The sequence below is a fragment of the Rutidosis leptorrhynchoides genome, chromosome 4, assembly GCF_046630445.1.
Source record: "Rutidosis leptorrhynchoides isolate AG116_Rl617_1_P2 chromosome 4, CSIRO_AGI_Rlap_v1, whole genome shotgun sequence".
Lineage (NCBI taxonomy): Eukaryota > Viridiplantae > Streptophyta > Magnoliopsida > Asterales > Asteraceae > Rutidosis > Rutidosis leptorrhynchoides.
In genome coordinates this window covers 646,877,879-646,900,739 of record NC_092336.1, presented here as the reverse complement: position 1 = coordinate 646,900,739, position 22,861 = coordinate 646,877,879, and positions in this window count along the sequence as shown.

Below are 22,861 nucleotides of genomic sequence, written 5' to 3'. Positions count from 1 at the left end.
TCGAAACTACATTCTATGGTTGAATTGTTATACCGGATATCACCCCTTGTTGAACTTGGTAGCCTAAGAATTGGTGTTTATTATAATTGCCACCAATTGACGTGAATCCTAAAGATAGATCTATGGGCCTTGACAAGCCCTAGTCAGAGAATTTGAACTGCTTTAGTACTTCGATGTTTATATGTTTGGGGATATTCTAGATGCATTTGTTAATGTCGGTTACCAGGTGTTCACCATATGAATGATTTTTATGCACTTGCGAGTGTAAGGATATTTATGAAAATGAGATCTCGTGGTCTATTAAAATTATGGAAATGATTGATTATGATAAACTAATGAACTCACCAACCTTTTGGTTGACACTTGAAAGCATGTTTATTCTCTGGTATGAAAGAAATCTTCTGCTGTGCATTTTCTTATTTTAAGGACATTACTTGGAGTCGATCATCGCAATGGGACCAAATGTTGATGACTTCGTCCAGATGGATTAGGACGGGGTATGACATGTGGTATCAGAGCGGTGGTCTTAGCGAACCAAGTCTTGCATTAGTGTGTCTAACTGATAGATATTAAGATGCATTAATAAGTCTGGACTTCGATCGTGTCTGCATGTTAAAAGTTTTGCTTATCATTTCTTGTCAGAAAATATCTGCATATCATTTTCAGTCTCGACACGTCTTATTGCAATTATTGCATAGATGGTGTACAGACAAATTCATATCCCATCATATTAAACTTGATCTGACACATTCCTTAATTCCCTCCGTAATCCACGGGATCCTTTGAATTATGTATAGATATTCTACATAATTAGAAGATCATCCAATATCCGAAAATCATTTCATATCAAAATCCTTTAACTGATCGTGAGAGATGGATCCTACATCTAGCTTGGATTCCATTAGTTCCAGAAGCGATTTCGAGAGGTATATTAAAGTAAACCCCAAAGTCAATGAACCAGAAGTGCCTCAACCATTTAGCTATTTTTCTTTCTGGAGGAGATGGGGGTGGGTCCGAGACTTACTCACTCGATGGAGAAATGAAGAAGGCGAACCCTACCGTGAACCAAACTTACCTCTTAACATCGGAGAAAATGATGTACTCACCAGTGAACCTATGCGCAACACTGTTTTCACCTTTCTTGTCAAAATATTCCGTCTTGAAGGTCGCATTACTGCAATCTCAGAAGATATTCAACCTCTACTTCCGAATATCAATCGAAGGGGAATAGTAGAAGAAGTTAGGGAACTTCGAATTGATAATCAAGATTTATCGAATCAGATGAGTGGGTGGATAGAAATGATAGAGGGTAGGATAGAAACCCTGACAAGAATGGTGTGTGACTTACAAGCTATACTTATTACACCAACATCATTACCAACTTCAGCACCAACAGCAATTGTACCACCGACAACAACGTCCACATCACCAGCCTCGACATCACCATCTGTACCACGAGCATAATCTTCATTCTACCTATCGTTCTATCTACTTTATCTTTTTTCTACATATCAATCTACATCAATTATCTTCGTTCTACATGGCGATTATGTAATCTCTAAAGTCTTAAAGATTATGTATTCTCGTTCTAACGATAAATCAAATAAGATTAATATCTTATTGAGTCATTAAATCCATGATTACATCTGAAGAAAATATATATGTAAGTATATTTTCATAAAGATCGTAATTAAAAATTCTTCTGTACAAATTATTAATGATGAGAATATTTTAACGGGTAGGTAATACCCTAGAAATATTTAGATTTCACATTAATATATTGCACTATACATTCTTCAAATCCGATTCAACAGTCATTACTATTCTACATACAACCACATATATACGTTTTCGTTCACCAAAAGAATAACCATTTTCATTCCAATTCAATTTCATATACAAGTTTCTGCCGATCAAAATCCAAGTCAAGATTTGACGAGTGACATAATGAAGAAAATAATGAATAAACTAAAATTAATTAGTAACCAATTAATTAACTACGTAAACTTTTCATCATCTTCAGATCTTAAATATTTTAAATTCTTAGATTATATATTGGACTATTAGACTACTAACCTTGGACAATTAAAAAGTGTTAAAAAGAGTAGGAAATATTAATTATAACATTTTGACTTAAAATATCGTTAATAAGTTACACCGACTACAATTAAATGATTCCTCAAGTTTGCCACTTGATTTCATCTTAAACATCCTTCGTATCTTGACGATTACAATCAGCGTTTAATCATATAAAAACACAATACTCCTGAAACCACCTTGGATTGATAACAGATGATTTAGATATGGTAGCATTAAATGCAGAGGAAACAGAAAAATTGTAGATGGTCTAAATGGCCAAAAGTTTGATGATAAAGAATGGAGTGTTGGGAACGCTCGATAGAAAATTTGGTACTGAAAAACGAATTGAGCTAACCATGAAGGAGACAAAGGACAAATACAAGGAGCAAACCCTAAATTCAAAGAATCCAGGTAATTCAGGACACGATGAAATCTTTAGAGAATATCTTACTCCGAGGTCATGTTAAAATCTTGCGGAAAATTTTTCATCATCATCTTTCGGACTTAGAAATTCCAAGATATCATCATAAATATTTACGATATATCTGAAGATATTTTCATAATTATTCTCGTCCAAAATTATATACCTCTTCGCGCTATCTGTATTACATCATATTGAAAACTGTTTTAGTTTTCAATATTCTGTAAAATCTAAGTATAAATTATGAATGGATTCTGGAGAAATGTTAAGAAGTTGAGCATGAGTTAGTATAATATAATGACACTTGGCCAACGTGATTATATTACAGTAAGTCATGCTGAATTTCTAATGGAAGGTGATGACGGTTCACAGATCATACCCTCATCATGTGTCATGTTACATAACTCTTTCATTCTAATTAACCTCTAAACATATCAAGAAAATATATTCTTGATAGTTCTATCCTCAGTGATTCTGGTAATTACCAAATCAAATCGTGCTATTAAGTTCCTTCCTGTTTAGAATTTTATGATCAATCCAAACTTCATATCTACGAATTTTGGACCATTATTCGCTTGACTTGAAGTCGGGAAGAGAAAACAAGAGCATAGAGCTCCAAAATATAAGGGAAAATATAAAGCCCAACAACAACACCGAATCATAAACCTTGCATATCAATGTGTATAGCAACATAAATACACGGAAGAATGAAAAACATTACCCAAGGTAATAGTAGAAGTTAACAGATTCCTCCGATGGTAGATGAAAAAGGAGGAAGACAGAAGCGATTGTCAGAAGAAGAACAAGGATCAGTAATGGATTAAGCATTTTTATATATCTTTTGAAAGTATGGATTAAGGAAGAAAGTATAGGAATTGCGAGAATAATGAAACGAAGGAGGTAAATTTATAGCAAAATATCAGACGTAGCAATCAAGGCAGGTTACCGCATTTAATCAAAGAGGATCATAATTTCCTTGAATTCTGAAGAATCGAATCTTATATAGATTTCGAAGATTTTCTTAAATTCCTTGAATTCCGGAAATTCACCATGACTACGTCAAAAGTTAAATCTCTATCTCAATCTTTTGTGACAGCTTCACTCGTACGCTTCACATAATCGAATCGTTTTATCCATATTACTCAATGATGATAAAACTCTATTTATCAACTCATATTCATCATGAAAACATTTTTATTGTTAGCCATGACGACCTCGATTAAATTTCGGACGAAATTCCTTTAACGGGTAGGTACTGTGACGACCCGAAAATTTCCGATCAAATGTAAACTTAATCTTTATATGTTTCCGACACGATAAGCAAAGTCTGTTAGGTTGAGTCTCAAAAATTTTGAACTATTTACATGAATTCATTTGACCTCGACCAGTTCGACGATTCACGAACAATTAATTGTAAATAGATATATGTGTATATATATATGAATGGTAACTGGAAACAAAATTTGAAATATTATATGTTTTGTTATTAAAAATTAATTATGTAAAATAAAATAAAAATAGTATATTATAATAATTATTATTTAAAATATATCTATATTTAAATAAAGTATATTAAAAATAAATATTAAATGATTGTAATACTCGTTTAATGTTCCGATTGATAATAAGCAAGTTAAATCCGAACTTATGTGATTTTAAAGTAAACGGTGATCCGGAAATGAGTTCTATAAATCTTAGGCTTACTAAAAATGTATTTAGGATCTAGTTATTAAATTTTAGAACTTTTTATATTTTACCCAGAATCGAGAGGGACAGTTGATATAATTTTTATTTAAGAAATTAATGATCGAATTTTATACCATAATGACTGAAATAAATAAAGACATTTAGTTTAAAAATATGAGATTTTTCAGATGACATTTTATTCGCCACTGATTAACAAACGGAGTACGCAATTGAGTCCGTGAATGGTGACGGATAAAAATATCACACGCTTTTTTTTTAAATTATATTATAATTTGAAATCATTGTGCTTGTTTGATTTCACTTTCTGTTTCATTTCCCTTTCAATTCATGTGTCAATATTTGAGATACAATGAATGATACATATTAACTTATTGCATATACTGTGTGATGGTTTAATATATTCTTCTTTTTAAAATTTGATACTGTTCTTGTACTCCATCATCTCACTCATTGATATATATGCATATACAATTCAATGTATATTGAATATCCACACTCATTCAATCATCACCAAAAAACCGTTCTAATTTATGTTATTGTTTTGGTTCATGAACTAGACCACCATCAAGTTAACACCCATCACCTTCTTTACTACTCGATGCTATGACCTTCTGTTTACACTATTTTCGATCAAGAACCAACACCAAACATCAAACCCATAATTCTTCTACTACAATGTTCACACATTTTCTACCCAACTCTTACTGCTATCGCTCTACACCACCATATAATCACCACCTTGATCTCATTACCCTCACCCATCGTTTACCAATACCACGAAAGATCCTAATACTAAACTTTCCTGTTATTCGAATCAATCTCAACCTCCAAACCACCACCTTTCACATGAAACCCACCATTTTTTTTATACCCATTTAGCTATCATCAATGAACCGATTTATTCTAGTTTAAGCTCACGAACACCTCTACTGCTGCAACTGTTTTATTTCCATTCCGGTTAGCCTCAAACACCACTTATTCATATCCTTTATCCGCTAACTAAAGTGCTCATCTGTTTCTACTTCTGTTGCTACTAAACGCCACCATCTTCATTCTAGTTCTCAACATTAACAAATCCAAACAACCACAACACTTAATTTATAAACATGTTTTCGTGCTTACTGTTTCGAACCAACCAAGAACACCCAACAGTGACTGTGTTTAACTGCTACTGCTGCAGTCTCGAAAACCAATCTCAAACCATTTATTTATTTATTTATTTTTTCTTCCTGACGTTACTTCATGTCACTGTACGCGAATACCTTCTATCTGTTTCTGTTTTACCATCAAATTGCCAACACATTTCCTGGTTACTGTTTAACGAAGAGGCTCACTCACCTAGTGGGGATTTTTCTGTCGTGAATTATTAAGGGTGGGGACCCATTGAGATTGCTTGGACACGACTCACTTACAGTAAAGGTGATTGATTTTACTTTTTGAATTTAATTGTATCCTTGACTCTTTGGAACCTTTCAACTTTGGGGACCATAATCCTTCAAGTGGTAACGTGTTATAATAGAGTTGATAATTTAATAAAGATAAGATAGGATATAGATGATGACGATTTAAAGAACGAAAATGTAAGGATATAATGATTTTATGCTTGAGATCAAAGGACCCATTAGAGAATGTGGCAGACAATGGTGGGTCGTTACTTAAAATAATACGAGTATCATATTCAATTGATCATCATGATTTAACAGCAAAAACCAAACAGCTCACATTCCTTCGGTCCCCACTCCATTCTTTTTATTACTTTTCTTTCTATCGTGACTCACCACACCCACCTCCTTTTTACGAATTGCTGTTGTCGAGTTGGAAAGAAAAATACAATATGCGGCCGCCTGGGATTCTTTAAGTTTATGTCGATTATAAATGAATGAATTGGGCCATGCTTGTTTTAATGTTGGGCCATTTAAACTTTAGGATTACTTGAAAACAGTGGGCCATTTTATATTTCTGTTACGGTTACCACCATCATCATAGTTGAATGCTTCTTGTTAATTTGTTCAGTTTACTACTATTCGAGTACTGCTGCAGTCCGTTAGCTAAAGTGCTTCGATTACTGTTCAGACCATGACCAACCGAAGGCCATCACCCTAAAACACCATCTTATCGCTTCTGTTTACTTCGGTCTTGGTTTTCTATCGTGAAGGTCCAACCCAACCCACTTGTGTTACTATTACGATCAACATACAACCTACAACTACCCTCGGGACTTGTTACTGTACGATATTAAGGATGAGGATATAAATTTTTTTTATCCCACTTGCAATTTAAAAACCCTTGTTATTCTGCCTACTACGACTGAAACAGAAAGGGTATGTCAGTTGGGCTATATTGATTTATTAGATTGGGCTGAGATACAAGTGCTTGTTGGGTCGGTTAATGGAGTTGGGCTAAAGGACTTGGGCTGTGGCGAATAAAACGGCATATATATATATATATATATATATATATATATATATATATATATATATATATATATATATATATATATATATATATATATATATATATATATATATATATATATATATATATGGGTTACAAATAAATATAGAAAAACAAACTTGGACTGGTGGTTAAGTGTGTCGCAGTTAAACGAGTGGTTACGGGTTCGAGCCCGGTCTATGGCAACTCTTTTTAGACAGAGATTTTAAGGGTATACACATTTTTTTATTAGTATCATTAATTATTATGATTATTATTATTATTATTGTTATGAATATAATTATTATCGTTATTGATTATTATTATTGTCATTATTATTATTATTATTATTATTATTATTATTATTATTATTATTATTATTATTATTATTATTATTATTATTATTATTATTATTATTATTATTATTATTATTATTATTATTATTATTATTATTATGTATTAGTATTATTATTATTATCAATATTATCATTATTAGGAATATAAATATTATTATGATTTTTAAAATTTTCATTTTTATTAAAATTATTATTAACGTTATTATTATAAATTTTTATTATTATTATTATTATTATTATTATCATTATTTTCATTTTTATTTTTATTAACATTATTATTATAATTATAATTATAAATATAAATATTATTATAGAAATGATTAAGTTACAAAATAAATAAAATTATTAATACTATTATTACTATCATTACTATATTAATATTATAATAACAAACAAATATTTTTATATATAAATAACTACATTTGATATATATAACATAACTATATTAACATTTTTACTAACTATTTATCTAATATATATAAAATAGATATAATTAATTAAATTATAAATGAAACCTATAAATTATTAAATATGACAATTATATCATTAATAACAATACATAAATTGTTCGATTATAATTATACGTGTTAATATATATACTTGATATAGGTTCGTGAATCTGAGGCCAACCCTGCATTGTTCAATGTCGTCATATGTATTTTTACTACAAAATACATTACCGTGAGTTTCATTTGCTCCCTTTTTAAATTCTTTGACAATATATATTTTTGAGACAGAGAATACATGCGCTGCTTTTATAAATGTTTTACGAAATAGACATAAGTAATCGAAACTACATTCTATGGTTGAATTGTTATACCGGATATCTCCCCTTGTTGAACTTGGTAGCCTAAGAATTGGTGTTTATTATAATTGCCACCAATTGACGCGAATCCTAAAGATAGATCTATGGGCCTTGACAAGCCCTAGTCAGAGAATTTGAACTGCTTTAGTACTTCGATGTTTATATGTTTGGAGATATTCTAGATGCATTTATTAATGTCGGTTACCAGGTGTTCACCATATGAATGATTTTTATGCACTTGCGAGTGTAAGGATATTTATGAAAATGAGATCTTGTGGTCTTATTAAAATTATGGAAATGATTGATTATGATAAACTAATGAACTCACCAACCTTTTGGTTGACACTTGAAAGCATGTTTATTCTCTGGTATGAAAGAAATCTTCCACTGTGCATTTGCTCATTTTAAGGACATTACTTGGAGACGATCATCGCAATGGGACCAAATGTTGATGACTTCGTCCAGATGGATTAGGACGGGGTATGACATGTGGTATCAGAGCGGTGGTCTTAGCGAACCAGGTCTTGCATTAGTGTGTCTAACTGATAGATATTAAGATGCATTAATGAGTCTGGACTTCGATCGTGTCTGCATGTTAAAAGTTTTGCTTATCATTTCTTGTCAGAATATATATGCATATCATTTTCAGTCTCGACACGTCTTATTGCAATTATTGCATAGATGGTGTACAGACAAATTCATATCCCATCATATTAAACTTTATCTGATACATTCCTTAATTCCCTCCATAATCCACGGGATCCTTTGAATTATGTATAGATATTCTACATAATTAGAAGATCATCCGATATCCAAAAATCATTTCATATCAAAATCCTTTAACTGATCGTGAGAGATGGATCCTACATCTAGCTTGGATTCCATTAGTTCCGGAAGCGATTTCGAGAGGTATATTGAAGTAAACCCCAAATTCAATGAACCAGAAGTGCCTCAACCATTTAGCTATTTTTCTTTCTGGAGGAGATGGGGGTGGGTCTGAGACTTACTCACTCGATGGAGAAATGAAGAAGGCGAACCCTACCGTGAACCAAACTTACCTCCTAACACCGGAGAAAACCATGTAGTTACCAGTGAACCTATGCGCAACACTGTTTTCACCCTTCTTGCCAAAATATTCCGCCTTGAAGGTCGCATTAGTGCAATCTCAGAAGATATTCAACCTCTACTTCCGAATATCAATCGAAGGGGAATAGTAGAAGAAGTTAGGGAACTTCGAATTGATAATCAAGATTTATCGAATCAGATCAGTGGGTGAATAGAAATGATAGAGGGTAGGATAGAAACCCTGACAAGAATGGTGTGTGACTTACAAGCTATACTTATTACACCAACATCATTACCAACTTCAGCACCAACATCAATTGTACCACCGACAACAACATCCACATCACCAGCCTCGACATCACCATCTGTACCGCGAGCATAATCTTCATTCTACCTTTCGTTCTATCTACTTTATCTTTGTTTTACATATCAATCTACATCAATTATCTTCGTTCTACATGGCGATTATGTAATCTCTAAAGTCTTAAAGATTATGTATTCTCGTTCTAACGATAAATCAAATAAGATTAATATCTTATTGAGTCATTAAATCCATGATTACATCTGAAGAAAATATATATGTAAGTATATTTTCATAAAGATCGTAATTAAAAATTCTTCTGTACAAATTATTAATGATGAGAATATTTTAACGGGTAGGTAATACCCTAGAAATATTTAGATTTCACATTAATATATTGCACTGTACATTCTTCAAATCCGATTCAACAGTCATTACTATTCTACATATAACCACAGATATACGTTTTCGTTCACCAAAAGAATAACCATTTTCATTCCAATTCAATTTCATATACAAGTTTCTGCCGATCAAAATCTAAGTCAAGATTTGACGAGTGACATAATGAAGAAAATAATGAATAATCTAAAATTAATTAGTAACCAATTAATTAACTACGTAAAATTTTCATCATCTTCAGATTTTAAATATTTTAAATTCTTAGATTATATATTGGACTATTAGACTACTAACCTTGGACAATTAAAAAGTGTTAAAAAGAGTAGGAAATATTAATTATAACATTTTGACTTAAAATATCGTTAATAATTTACACCGACTACAATTAAATGATTCCTCAAGTTTGCAATTTGATTTCATCTTAAACATCCTTCGTATCTTGACGATTACAATCAACGTTTAATCATATAAAAACACAATACTCCTGAAACCACCTTGGATTGATAACTGATGATTTAGATATGGTAGCATTAAATGCAGAGGAAACAGCAAAATTGTAGATGGTCTAAATGGCCAAAAGTTTGATGATAAAGAATGGAGTGTTGGGAATGCTCGATAGAAAATTTGGTACTGAAAAACGAATTGAGCTAACCATGAAGGAGACCAAGGACAAATACAAGGAGCAAACCCTAAATTCAAAGAATCCAGGTATTTCGGGACCCGATGAAATCTTTAGAGAATATCTTACTCCGAGTTCATGTTAAAATCTTGCGGAAAATTTTTCATCATCATCTTTCGGACTTAGAAATTCCAAGATATCATCATAAATATTTACGATATATCTGAAGATATTTTCATAATTATTCTCGTCCGAAATTATATACCTCTTCGCGCTATCTGTATTACATCATATTGAAAACTGTTTTAGTTTTCAATATTCTGTAAAATCTAAGTATAAATTATGAATGGATTCTGGAGAAATGTTAAGAAGTTGAGCATGAATTAGTATACTATAATGACACTTGACAAACGTGATTATATTACAGTAAGTCATGCTGAATTTCTAATGGAAGGTGATGATGGTTCACAGATCATACCCTCATCATGTGTCATGTTACATAACTCTTTCATTCTAATTAACCTCTGAACATATCAAGAAAATATATTCTTGATAGTTCTTTCCTCAGTGATTCTGGTAATTACCAAATCAAATCGTGCTATTAAGTTCCTTCCTGTTTAGAATTTTATGATCAATCCAAACTTCATATCTACGAATTTTGGACCATTATTCGCTTGACTTGAAGTCGGGAAGAGAGAAAAAGAGCATGGAGCTCCAAAAAATAAGGGAAAATATAAAGCCCAACAACAACACCGAAATCATAAACCTTGCATATCAATGTGTATAGCAACATAAATACACGGAAGAATGAAAAACATTACCCAAGGTGTAGTGACCCGAACTTTTCCATGTTTATATATATTAATTGAGATTGATATTTACATGATTAAATGTTTCCAACATATTAAGCAATCAAACTTGTTAAGACTTGATTAATTGAAATAGGTTTCATATAGACAATTGACTACCCAAGTTGACCGGTGATTCACGAACGTTAAAACTTGTAAAAACTATATGATGACATATATATGGTTATATATATAGTTAACATGATATTATGATAAGTAAACATATCATTAAGTATATTAACAATGAACTACATATGTAAAAACAAGACTACTAACTTAATGATTTTGAAACGAGACATATATGTAACGATTATCGTTGTAACGACATTTAATGTATATATATATCATATTAAGAGATATTTGTACATCATAATATCATGATAATATAATAATTTAAAATCTCTTTTTATATTATAAACATTGGGTTAACAATATTTAACAAGATCGTTAACCTAAAGGTTTCAAAACAACATTTACATGTAACGACTAACGATGACTTAACGACTCAGTTAAAATGTATATACATGTAGTGTTTTAATATGTATTCATACACTTTTTAAAGACTTCAAGACACTTATCAAAATACTTCTACTTAACAAAAATGCTTACAATTACATCCTCGTTCAGTTTCATCAACAATTCTACTCGTATGCACCCGTATTCGTACTCGTACAATACACAGCTTTTAGATGTATGTACTATTGGTATATACACTCCAATGATCAGCTCTTAGCAGCCCATGTGAGTCACCTAACACATGTGGGAACTATCATTTGGCAACTAGCATGAAATATCTCATAAAATTACAAAAATATGAGTAATCATTCATGACTTATTTACATGAAAACAAAATTACATATCCTTTATATCTAATCCATACACCAACGACCAAAAACACCTACAAACACTTTCATTCTTCAATTTTCTTCATCTAATTGATCTCTCTCAAGTTCTATCTTCAAGTTCTAAGTGTTCTTCATAAATTCCAAAAGTTCTAGTTTCATAAAATCAAGAATACTTTCACGTTTGCTAGCTCACTTCCAATCTTGTAAGGTGATCATCCAACCTCAAGAAATCTTTGTTTCTTACAGTAGGTTATCATTCTAATACAAGGTAATAATCATATTCAAACTTTGGTTCAATTTCTATAACTATAACAATCTTATTTCAAGTGATGATCTTACTTGAACTTGTTTTCGTGTCATGATTCTGCTTCAAGAACTTCGAGCCATCCAAGGATCCGTTGAAGCTAGATCCACTTTTCTCTTTTCCAGTAGGTTTATCCAAGGAACTTAAGGTAGTAATGATGTTCATAACATCATTCGATTCATACATATAAAGCTATCTTATTCGAAGGTTTAAACTTGTAATCACTAGAACATAGTTTAGTTAATTCTAAACTTGTTCGCAAACAAAAGTTAATCCTTCTAACTTGACTTTTAAAATCAACTAAACACATGTTCTATATCTATATGATACGCTAACTTAATGATTTAAAACCTGAAAACACGAAAAATACCGTAAAACCGGATTTACGCCGTCGTAGTAACACCGCGGGCTGTTTTGGGTTAGTTAAACTATGATAAACTTTGATTTAAAAGTTGTTATTCTGAGAAAATGATTTTTATTATGAACATGAAACTATATCCAAAAATTATGGTTAAACTCAAAGTGGAAGTATGTTTTCTAAAATGGTCATCTAGACGTCGTTCTTTCGACTGAAATGACTACCTTTACAAAAACGACTTGTAACTTATTTCTCCGACTATAAACCTATACTTTTCTGTTTAGATTCATAAAATAGAGTTCAATATGAAACCATAGCAATTTGATTCACTCAAAACGGATTTAAAATGAAGAAGTTATGGGTAAAACAAGATTGGATAATTTTTCTCATTTTAGCTACGTGAAAATTGGTAACAAATCTATTCCAACCATAACTTAATCAACTTGTATTGTATATTATGTAATCTTGAGATACCATAGACACGTATACAATGTTTCGACCTATCATGTCGACACATCTATATATATTTCGGAACAACCATAGACACTCTATATGTGAATGTTGGAGTTAGCTATACAGGGTTGAGGTTGATTCCAAAATATATATAGTTTGAGTTGTGATCAATACTGAGATACGTATACACTGGGTCGTGGATTGATTCATGATAATATTTATCGATTTATTTCTGTACATCTAACTGTGGACAACTAGTTGTAGGTTACTAACGAGGACAGCTGACTTAATAAACTTAAAACATCAAAATATATTAAAAGTGTTGTAAATATATTTTAAACATACTTTGATATATATGTATATATTGTTATAGGTTCGTGAATCAACCGGTGGTCAAGTCTTACTTCCCGACGAAGTAAAAATCTGTGAAAGTGAGTTATAGTCCCACTTTTAAAATCTAATATTTTTGGGATGAGAATACATGCAGGTTTTATAAATGATTTACAAAGTAGACACAAGTATGTGAAACTACATTCTATGGTTGAATTATCGAAATCGAATATGCCCCTTTTTATTAAGTCTGGTAATCTAAGAATTAGGGAACAGACACCCTAATTGACGCGAATCCTAAAGATAGATCTATTGGGCCTAACAAACCCCATCCAAAGAACCGGATGCTTTAGTACTTCGAAATTTATATCATATCCGAAGGGTGTCCCGGAATGATGGGGATATTCTTATATATGCATCTTGTTAATGTCGGTTACCAGGTGTTCACCATATGAATGATTTTTATCTCTATGTATGGGATGTGTATTGAAATATGAAATCTTGTGGTCTATTATTATGATTTGATATATATAGGTTAAACCTATAACTCACCAACATTTTTGTTGACGTTTTAAGCATGTTTATTCTCAGGTGATTATTAAGAGCTTCCGCTGTCGCATACTTAAATAAGGACGAGATTTGGAGTCCATGCTTGTATGATATTGTGTAAAAACTGCATTCAAGAAACTTATTTTGTTGTAACATATTTGTATTGTAAACCATTATGTAATGGTCGTGTGTAAACAGGATATTTTAGATTATCATTATTTGATAATCTACGTAAAGTTTTTTAAACCTTTATTGATGAAATAAAGGTTATGGTTTGTTTTAAAATGAATGCAGTCTTTGAAAAACGTCTCATATAGAGGTCAAAACCTCGCAACGAAATCAATTAATATGGAACGTTTTTAATCAATAAGAACGGGACATTTCAGTTGGTATCAGAGCGTTGGTCTTAGAGAACCAGAAAATTTGCATTAGTGTGTCTTATCGAGTTTGTTAGGATGCATTAGTGATTCTGGACTTCGACCGTGTTTTCTTTAAAAATGATTGCTTAACATTTTTGTTGGAAACTATATATTTTTAACATATGAATATTATGTGATATATTAATCTCTTAACGTGTTTGATATTATGTGATAGATGTCTACCTCTAGAACAAGTCCCATTGACTCACCTAATAATAATGAAGAGTCAAATGTAAATTGGAATGATTCGTGGACTGATTCACAAGTTCCCGAAGAGGAACCGGAAGAAGAGTCGGAACCGGAAGAAGAATCGGAACCGGAAGAAGAATCGGAACCGGAAGAAGAATCGGAACCGGTGGGGGAAATAATAAAACGGTTAAGTAAAAGAGAATCCTCAACTAACCGACCAAGGTTAATTATGGTCAATGGTGTTTCCGCCAAGGAAGCAAAATATTGGGAGGATTACCAATTCTCCGATGAATCGGATTCCGACGAGAATTCCAATGATGTTATAGAAATTACCCCAACTGAATTTAAAAAGGCAAAAGAAAATAATAATGGAAAGGGCATAAAAATAGAGAAATCTAATTCCAACCCCGATGAACTTTATATGTATCGTCAACCCCCGAAGTCCTTAAGTTGTAACAATGACCCGGGAACCTCTAAACCACCAGGTTTTTCTAAACCAATGTGGACAACGACGGCTCGTATTAGGGGAACATCATATATCCCTAGAAACTTGGCAAAACGAACCAAAACCGAAGAAGAAGAAACGAGCGAGTCGGAATAAGATAGTTGTATTCGTGTGGTGTAATATATGTAATATAGTGTTCTTATGCTTTATGATATATGTAAAAATTGCTTGTATTAATAAGTATTTTTTTTATGAATCTAACTCTTGTCTATTTTACAGTTTAAAAACACAAAATGGATAGACAACCCAATATTTTAAGAGACCTACCCGGAGACATGATTGATGAAATCTTGTCTAGAGTCGGCCAGAATTCCTCGGCACAACTATTTAAGGCGAGATCAGTTTGTAAGACATTCGAAGAACGTTCCAAGAATGTCTTGGTTTATAAGAGACTTTCATTTGAAAGATGGGGGATAGCACATTGGGAAACCCATAAGTTACGATGTGTTTACTTTGACGCATATATTGCGGGGAACCCAAATGCTATTTTACGCAACGGGTTAAGAAATTATTTTGACTCAATATATCCGAATATTGGACTTCGTGATTTAGAAAAAGCGGCTAACATGCAACATAAAGAAGCATGTTATGCTTACGGATTAGTAATGTTCGCTTCTCACCAAAGTGAGAACAAGAACATCGGGCTACAACTATTAAACAAAACGTTTCCACAAGTGACGGAGTCGGTAATTGGGGTAAGAAATGAGGTTTTTAGATTGTTACGGGACTGTTGGACATTACGTAACCCTCGTCCTTTTGACGATGTTACAACACGAGGTCTTATCAACGGCCATAACGATTATGTTCCACAAGACCAAGGATGGGAAGTAATCCTAGTAAAACCAGAATGCATGACTTGTTTCTGGACTTATGAATTACGTGTCTTTATTGTCTTTGCTGAACGACTTGTGTACTAGCTAGAATTATCTTCACAACTATCTTGTATCAAAGTTATTGTGTGCTATATTTCATGCTTTATGTAAAATAAGCGGTATTGTAAGTTTGTAAAATATTGTATAAAAGTTTGAACGCGAAATATTATTATAATCAGTTTTTCATATAGAATTGTAGTAGTTGAATTGTATATTAGCTACTAAGTATGAACTTAACGGGTAGGTACTACCCGAATTTAAACTTATAAAACGCTAATATGAAGAAAAAACTTTTATAAATGAGTTCATATTATGCTACGAAATACTATTAACTACTCTTAATATTCTGTATGATTAACTTGTTCCATTTGAGTATTTTGAAGGAAATGGCACCGACTACTCGACACACCGTGAATATGAATGAAGAGGAATTCCGTACTTTTCTAGCTTCAAACATAGCCGCAGTACAGGCTGCGCTACATACCAACAATAACCTTGGATCTAGCAGTACAGGAAATCGTGTAGGATGCACCTACAAAGAATTCACTGCCTGCAAACCTTTGGAATTTGATGGAACCGAAGTTCCGATCGGATTGAAACGGTGGACCGAGAAGGTCGAATCGGTGTTTGCCATAAGTAAGTGTACTGAAGAGGACAAAGTGAAGTACGCTACGCATACCTTCACAGGTTCTGCGTTAACATGGTGGAATACCTATCTAGAGCAAGTGGGACAAGATGATGCGTACGCACTACCGTGGTCAGCATTCAAGCACTTGATGAACGAGAAGTACCGTCCCAGAACCGAGGTCAATAAGCTCAAGACAGAACTTAGAGGGTTACGAACCCAAGGATTTGATATTACCACGTACGAAAGACGATTCACAGAATTGTGCGTATTGTGTCCGGGAGCATTCGAAGATGAGGAAGAGAAGATCGACGAATTTGTGAAAGGATTACCGGAAAGAATTCAAGAAGATATAAGTTCACACGAGCCCGCCTCTATACAACAGGCATGTAGAATGGCTCACAAACTAGTGAACCAGATTGAAGAAAGAATTAAAGAACAGACTGCTGAAGAGGCCAATGTGAAGCAAGTCAAAAGAAAGTGGGAGGATAACGGTGATAAGAATCACCAATACAACAACAACAGCAATTACAACAATAATCGTAACAATTATCCCAACAATCGCAACATCAATCGCAACTACAACAAACGGCCCAACAACAACAACAACAACAGCAACTACAACAATCATCCCAACAACAATAATAACCACAACAACAACAACAACAATCAGAAGCAGCTATGCCAAAGGTGTGAAAAGTATCACTCGGGGTTCTGCACCAAATTTTGCAACAAGTGTAAAAGAAATGGTCATAGCGCGGTGAAGTGTGAGGTTTACGGACCAGGGGTTAATAGAACGAAAGGAACAAATGGTGTCGGAACGAGTAATGGCGGAGCAAGTAGTGTCGGAGCAAGTTATGCCAATGTAGTTTGTTATAAATGTGGAAAACCGGGCCACATTATTAGAAATTTCCCGAACCAGGAGAACACGAATGGACAAGGCCGCGGAAGAGTTTTCAATATTAATGCGGCAGAGGCACAGGAAGACCCGGAGCTTGTTACGGGTACGTTTCTTATTGACAATAAATCTGCTTACGTTTTATTTGATTAGGGTGCGGATAGAAGCTATATGAGTAGAGATTTTTGTGCTAAATTAAGTTGTCCATTGACGCCTTTGGATAGTAAATTTTTACTCGAATTAGCAAATGGTAAATTAATTTCAGCAGATAATATATGTCGGAATCAAGAAATTAAACTGGTTAGCGAAACATTTAAGATTGATTTGATACCAGTAGAGTTAGGGAGTTTTGATGTGATAATCGGTATGGACTGGTTGAAAGAAGTGAAAGCAGAGATCGTCTGTTACAAAAATGCAATTCGCATTATACGAGAAAAAGGAAAACCCTTAATGGTGTACGGAGAAAAGGGCAACACGAAGCTACATCTTATTAGTAATTTGAAGGCACAAAAACTAATAAGAAAAGGTTGCTATGCTGTTCTAGCACACGTCGAGAAAGTACAAACTGAAGAAAAGAGCATCAATGATGTTCCCATTGCAAAAGAATTTCCCGATGTATTTCCGAAAGAATTACCGGGATTACCCCCACATCGATCCGTTGAATTTCAAATAGATCTTGTACCAGGAGCTGCACCAATAGCTCATGCTCCTTACAGACTTGCACCCAGCGAGATGAAAGAACTGCAAAGCCAATTACAAGAACTTTTAGAGCGTGGTTTCATTCGACCAAGCACATCACCGTGGGGAGCTCCTGTTTTGTTTGTCAAGAAGAAAGATGGTACATTCAGGTTGTGTATCGACTACCGAGAGTTGAACAAACTTACCATCAAGAACCGCTACCCACTACCGAGAATCGACGACTTATTTGATCAACTACAAGGCTCGTCTGTTTATTCAAAGATTGACTTACGTTCCGGGTATCATCAATGCGGGTGAAAGAAGATGATATTCCAAAGACTGCTTTCAGAACACGTTACGGTCATTACGAGTTTATGGTCATGCCGTTTGGTTTAACTAATGCACCAGCTGTGTTCATGGACCTTATGAACCGAGTGTGTGGACCATACCTTGACAAGTTTGTCATTGTTTTCATTGATGACATACTTATTTACTCAAAGAATGACCAAGAACACGGGGAACATTTGAGAAAGGTGTTAGAAGTATTGAGGAAGGAAGAATTGTACGCTAAGTTTTCAAAGTGTGCATTTTGGTTGGAAGAAGTTCAATTCCTCGGTCACATAGTGAACAAAGAAGGTATTAAGGTGGATCCAGCAAAGATAGAAACTGTTGAAAAGTGGGAAACCCCGAAAACTCCGAAACACGTACGCCAGTTTTTCGGACTAGCTGGTTACTACAGAAGGTTCATCCAAGACTTTTCCAGAATAGCAAAACCCTTGACTGCATTAACGCATAAAGGGAAGAAATTTGAATGGAATGATGAACAAGAGACAGCGTTTCAGTTATTGAAGAAAAAGCTAACTACGGCACCTATATTGTCATTGCCTGAAGGGAATGATGATTTTGTGATTTATTGTGACGCATCAAAGCAAGGTCTCGGTTGTGTATTAATGCAACGAACGAAGGTGATTGCTTATGCGTCTAGACAATTGAAGATTCACGAACAAAATTATACGACGCATGATTTGGAATTAGGCGCGGTTGTTTTTGCATTAAAGACTTGGAGGCACTACTTATATGGGGTCAAAAGTATTATATATACCGACCACAAAAGTCTTCAACACATATTTAATCAGAAACAACTGAATATGAGGCAGCGTAGGTGGATTGAATTATTGAATGATTACGACTTTGAGATTCGTTACCACCCGGGGAAGGCAAATGTGGTAGCCGATGCCTTGAGCAGGAAGGACAGAGAACCCATTCGAGTAAAATCTATGAATATAATGATTCATAATAACCTTACTACTCAAATAAAGGAGGCGCAACAAGGAGTTTTAAAAGAGGGAAATTTAAAGGATGAAATACCCAAAGGATCGGAGAAGCATCTTAATATTCGGGAAGACGGAACCCGGTATAGAGCTGAAAGGATTTGGGTACCAAAATTTGGAGATATGCGAGAAATGGTACTTAGAGAAGCTCATAAAACCAGATACTCAATACATCCTGGAACGGGGAAGATGTACAAGGATCTCAAGAAACATTTTTGGTGGCCGGGTATGAAAGCCGATGTTGCTAAATATGTAGGAGAATGTTTGACGTGTTCTAAGGTCAAAGCTGAGCATCAGAAACCATCAGGTCTACTTCAACAACCCAAAATCCCGGAATGGAAATGGGAAAACATTACCATGGATTTCATCACTAAATTGCCAAGGACTGCAAGTGGTTTTGATACTATTTGGGTAATAGTTGATCGTCTCACCAAATCAGCACACTTCCTGCCAATAAGAGAAGATGACAAGATGGAGAAGTTAGCACGACTGTATTTGAAGGAAGTCGTCTCCAGACATGGAATACCAATCTCTATTATCTCTGATAGGGATGGCAGATTTATTTCAAGATTCTGGCAGACATTACAGCAAGCATTAGGAACTCGTCTAGACATGAGTACTGCCTATCATCCACAAACCGATGGGCAGAGCGAAAGGACGATATAAACGCTTGAAGACATGCTACGAGCATGTGTTATTGATTTCGGAAACAGTTGGGATCGACATCTACCGTTAGCAGAATTTTCCTACAACAACAGCTACCATTCAAGCATTGAGATGGCGCCGTTTGAAGCACTTTATGGTAGAAAGTGCAGGTCTCCGATTTGTTGGAGTGAAGTGGGGGATAGACAGATTACGGGTCCGGAGATTATACAAGAAACTACCGAGAAGATCATCCAAATTCAACAACGGTTGAAAACTGCCCAAAGTCGAAAAAAGAGCTACGCTGACATTAAAAGAAAAGATATAGAATTTGAAATTGGAGAGATGGTCATGCTTAAAGTTGCACCTTGGAAAGGCGTTGTTCGATTTGGTAAACGAGGGAAATTAAATCCAAGGTATATTGGACCATTCAAGATTATTGATCGTGTCGGACCAGTAGCTTACCGACTTGAGTTACCTCAACAACTCGCGGCTGTACATAACACTTTCCACGTCTCGAATTTGAAGAAATGTTTTGCTAAAGAAGATCTCACTATTCCGTTAGATGAAATCCAAATCAACGAAAAACTTCAATTCATCGAAGAACCCGTCGAAATAATGGATCGTGAGGTTAAAAGACTTAAGCAAAACAAGATACCAATTGTTAAGGTTCGATGGAATGCTCGTAGAGGACCCGAGTTCACCTGGGAGCGTGAAGATCAGATGAAGAAGAAATACCCGCATCTCTTTCCAGAAGATTCGTCAACACCTTCAACAGCTTAAAATTTCGGGACGAAATTTATTTAACGGGTAGGTACTGTAGTGACCCGAACTTTTCCATGTTTATATATATTAATTGAGATTGATATTTACATGATTAAATGTTTCCAACATATTAAGCAATCAAACTTGTTAAGACTTGATTAATTGAAATAGGTTTCATATAGACAATTGACTACCCAAGTTGACCGGTGATTCACGAACGTTAAAACTTGTAAAAACTATATGATGACATATATATGGTTATATATATGTAGTGACCCGAACTTTTCCATGTTTATATATATTAATTGAGATTGATGTTTACATGATTAAATGTTTCCAACATGTTAAGCAATCAAACTTGTTAAGACTTGATTAATTGAAATATGTTTCATATAGACAATTGACCACCCAAGTTGACCGGTGATTCACGAACGTTAAAACTTGTAAAAACTATATGATGACATATATATGGATATATATATAGTTAACATGATACTATGATAAGTAAACATATCATTAAGTATATTAACAATGAACTACATATGTAAAAACAAGACTACTAACTTAATGATTTTTAAACGAGACATATATGTAACGATTATGGTTGTAAAGACATTTAATGTATATATATCATATTAAGAGATATTCATACATGATAATATCATGATAATATAATAATTTAAAATCTCATTTGATATTATAAACATTGGGTTAACAACATTTAACAAGATCGTTAACCTAAAGGTTTCAAAACAACACTTACATGTAACGACTAACGATGACTTAACGACTCAGTTAAAATGTATATACATGTAGTGTTTTAATATGTATTTATACACTTTTGAAAGACTTCAATACACTTATCAAAATACTTCTACTTAACAAAAATGCTTACAATTACATCCTCGTTCAGTTTCATCAACAATTCTACTCGTATGCACCCGTATTCGTACTCGTACAATACACAGCTTTTAGATGTATGTAATATTGGTATATACACTCCAATGATCAGCTCTTAGCAGCCCATGTGAGTCACCTAACACATGTGGGAACCATCATTTGGCAACTAGCATGAAATATCTCATAAAATTATAAAAATATGAGTAATCATTCATGACTTATTTACATGAAAACAAAATTACATATCCTTTATATCTAATCCATACACCAACGACCAAAAACACCTACAAACACTTTCATTCTTCAATTTTCTTCATCTAATTGATCTCTCTCAAGTTCTATCTTCAAGTTCTAAGTGTTCTTCATAAATTCCAAAAGTTCTAGTTTCATAAAATCAAGAATACTTTCAAGTTTGCTAGCTCACTTCCAATCTTGTAAGGTGATCATCCAACCTCAAGAAATCTTTGTTTCTTACAGTAGGTTATCATTCTAATACAAGGTAATAATCATATTCAAACTTTGGTTCAATTTCTATAACTATAACAATCTTATTTCAAGTGATGATCTTACTTGAACTTGTTTTCGTGTCATGATTCTGCTTCAAGAACTTCGAGCCATCCAAGGATCCATTGAAGCTAGATCCATTTTTCTCTTTTCCAGTAGGTTTATCCAAGGAAATTAAGGTAGTAATGATGTTCATAACATCATTCGATTCATACATATAAAGCTATCTTATTCGAAGGTTTAAACTTGTAATCACTAGAACATAGTTTAGTTAATTCTAAACTTGTTCGCAAACAAAAGTTAATCCTTCTAACTTGACTTTTAAAATCAACTAAATACATATTCTATATCTATATGATATGCTAACTTAATGATTTAAAACCTGGAAACACGAAAAACACCGTAAAACCAGATTTACGCCGTCGTAGTAACACCGCGGGCTGTTTTGGGTTAGTTAATTAAAAACTATGATAAACTTTGATTTAAAAGTTGTTATTCTGAGAAAATGATTTTTATTATGAACATGAAACTATATCCAAAAATTATGGTTAAACTCAAAGTGGAAGTATGTTTTCTAAAATGGTCATCTAGACGTCGTTCTTTCGACTGAAATGACTACCTTTACAAAAACGACTTGTAACTTATTTTTCTGACTATAAAC